This window comes from Gossypium hirsutum, chromosome A02 (genome assembly GCF_007990345.1).
Source record: "Gossypium hirsutum isolate 1008001.06 chromosome A02, Gossypium_hirsutum_v2.1, whole genome shotgun sequence".
NCBI lineage: Eukaryota > Viridiplantae > Streptophyta > Magnoliopsida > Malvales > Malvaceae > Gossypium > Gossypium hirsutum.
Genome location: NC_053425.1, coordinates 102,942,713 through 102,946,229, shown reverse-complemented (window position 1 = coordinate 102,946,229; position 3,517 = coordinate 102,942,713). Strand labels below are relative to the sequence as shown.

The 3,517-nt window shown below is 34.1% G+C and overlaps 1 pseudogene; it reads right to left on the bottom strand.

Moving 5' to 3' along the window:
• LOC107934619 (linamarin synthase 2-like) lies at positions 1–1,735 on the bottom strand (annotated as a pseudogene).
• Between the last annotated feature and the right edge of the window lie 1,782 nt (positions 1,736–3,517).

Genomic DNA, 3,517 nt, shown 5'->3' with positions numbered 1-3,517 from the left:
CAAAATTTCATTTTAACGAAGTCTTTTACGTACTATTAATACTGCGTGCCAAAAGACTCAAATAATGCTACTCAACTATAACGCAAGGCCTCCTTTATCATTCTATCAAAGTTGGTAAGAGAAGATCCTCCAACAGTAACAGCAGCTTCAGCTTTTTTCTTCCATTCCAAGGCCTTTCGCCTTATCCTATGCCCCTTATCTCCTTCCATCATCTCTTTAATGAGAACTTCCACATCGTCACTTCCATCATTTCTTTAATGAGAACTTCCACATCGTCACGCTTTACATCAGGGTTGATTTCCATGCCATTGTCCCACGTGGTGCACGAATATCTATAACTCATTAATTGATCAGCAAAGAATGGCCAACAAATTAAAGGTACACATCAGAGAATTCCATCCACAATGCGTCAAGAAAACACCAGCTGCTAAGTGAGACAACAGTTGTTGGGGACACCAACTTGTTATGAAGCCTCTATCTTTTATCTCCTCCATAAATTCCACCGGAAAAATAGCCGATTCACCCATCACAACATCGGGCCTAACAACCCATACAAAAGGGTATTTACTGTTTGCAAGTCCCCAAGCAAATTCTTTAAGATGATAATTGGACATCACTGTTATACTCCCATAATTCACATATACCACTGAGTTGGGTTTCATTTTGTCAAGCCATTTAATGCAACTTGTGTCTTCCTTCCATAGGCTTGAATTTATTAAGTCGTGGTGGATTTTAAGAAAGTTCTTACTGAGCAAGGTGAGTGGGCCAATTGCATAAATATTAGGGGATTTGGATGCAAGAACTTGTAGCAGTTCTTTGTCCAACTCATCGAATGTGTTGAAGATTATTGAAGATGAATTTAAGCATTCTTGTGATACTTCCATGATGTAATTAAACATGAAGTCATCAGGGTCGGTGGTTCTTAAGAAGCTTGGTATGTCCTTGAGACGCATGTTAGGCATACCAGGGATCCAATCAATGGGCATTTCAAGTGTCCCGTCGCTAACAAAGTGTTCATCTGTAAGGAAAATAAAACCAATGTTTTTGTTCCAATATGCAAAAGAACACATGGAATACTCTACAAATTACATGTTAACATAGAGAACCTCAAAGATATTAATTGTTATCATGGGTGACCAGTAAGATATCCCAAATTAAGTTACAAGCACAAAAGAAAACATAAAATTTCTAACCTTTGAATGAACGATGCCTCTTTGAGGTAGTTCTTTGAACTGCAAATCTCCCAAAAAGCTAATAGCAGAAGACGTCCAGAGTTGAACGTAAGGCACCCCAATGAGTTGAGCAGCCTTGGTTCCAAAGTTCATGATTCCATCACAAACTATGCAAGTAACAGGCGGCAGATATGGTGACGAATTAAGCTTAGATAGTAGCTCCATGAATGGAGCCAAACAAGTTTTTCGTGTAGAATCGCATAGTGCTGGAACGCACTGAGTTGCATCGGAATCGGAAGGTGGGAGCCCATCGGGAAGGGCGTCGAACCGAAAGTCTGGCAGACCCTTAACAGCTTCTTCCCCTCTAGACCGTACCAACCGTCTATCATTGAACTCAGAGTTGACAAAGGTTATATGAAAACCTCTAGAGTGCAAGAGCCTGGCCAGTTGCATAAGGGGGTTAATATGGCCTTGTGATGGGAATGGAAGACATACTGCATGCGGTTTAATAGAATCCATCTTTAAGCAATGAAGTCAAGTAGTGAAAATTCAAGATATGATGAATCCCCTTCCCTAACTCGTGGTGACATTTATAAGAATAAAATGAGGGGGTATAAAAACGATAAAGCAGATGGCAATTAAGGAGTTAAAATAAGTGGATGAGGTCGAGGCTTCTAGATTATGATGAAAATATACCAAGACACGTATCTATGTTTCATTGTTGTTATTTTTATGAAAGTATCATGTCGTACCATTCACGCACCGAAGTTAGGGAAGGAAAGTAAATGATATGTTTATTTTGTTTGCAAAATTAAAATTAATAAAGAAATGAAGTAAAGGAATATATTAACATGAAGTAAAGGAATATTAACAATCATGTTTGGTTAAATTGTAGACAGTAAATGAAATTATTGATTAAAAGTAATTTTATTATTTTTTTTAGCTTTGTTACTTAATTGAGGTAAATAAAAATTAAGGCTCTCTTGAAAATATTATCTATTTTCATTTTCAAAAATTGCATTTCGTAAATAGAAACAAATTTTTTTTTACAAGAATGAAAATATGTTTGATAACTTTTTTTATTTAATAGAAATAAAATAAAAAAATATATTTATATGGATTCTAACCAAGGCATCTAATTTAATATTTGAAAAACAGTTAGAAAAAAAGAATATTTTTATGTTTATAAGACATTTAATTTTACATATTTCATTTTATTTTTAAAAAAATCATTTTTAAAAAAATTACCTGAACACATTTTCTGCAATATTATTCATTTCCAACAAAATGATCTCTATTTTTTGAAATCAAAGGAAGCTTAAATAACTTTAAGGTAAAGAAGGGGAAATTCAACTCTTTTACTTTTCCTAACTTAAATAAAAGAAACCATGCAAATAAGAGATGGGATTTGGTTATATAGTGGCCCATAATTTTTTTTTTTTTATTTCTAGGTGAATCTTTGTTTTTTACTCCAATTCTTTTTAATCTATTGAAGACATGTATGGACATTACCAAATCATAAAACATGTGATTGTGGCTTAAAATCGAGATTGTTTAGAGGGAATTTTTTTTTTCTAAAGCTTAAAACTTAAATACATTTTTATTAAAGTACTAATGCATGTTTTTGAGCATTAAAAGACTTTGAAGAAAACTTAAAATCATTTTAAAGTTGCTCGAGGGTGGTCGGAGGTGTCTGGGACCCAAAACGGACCCTAGAAAGCTAAAATAATGCAAAACAGTGCAATGGCTTGGACCAAGGGCAGTTGTTGAGGCATAAGTCCAAAGTTGTGGCAATGCAAGTCCTTGTTAATGTATATAGGGTTATTTTGTTTGACTTGTTATGATACCATATAGTAGCCAAGTATCGATACTCAAGCGCCTAAAGTGGGAAATTAGTCTAAAAACATTTTAAAACATCCCTAAACATCCCCATAACAAATCAATGTGTTTCAAATAATTTTAAAACACTTTCAAATGAGATTTAGGACCATCATTCAACACAAAACTAAGTTCAGAGCAATTCCAAGCCAAAGTATAACCTACAAATTATCGAATTAAATACATTCTTCACTCAAAATCATAAAACATCATAGGTACAACTCCTTACAAGGTCTAAGCCCTTATGTACATTCCACCACTAAGAAAATCTTATACAATACCATAGTTTAAACCTTCTATTCCTCATGTGATGATGTAATGCCTTTAACTCACTAATTCAATCTTCTCGAAATGGATTTCACCTATGTGTTGAAATCACTAACATGTCCAGCTCGAAAGCTTAGCAAATACTCATAGATTATCATAAATTCCCTTAACCACTAGTAGCTTCAATCTTTTAATTTTTT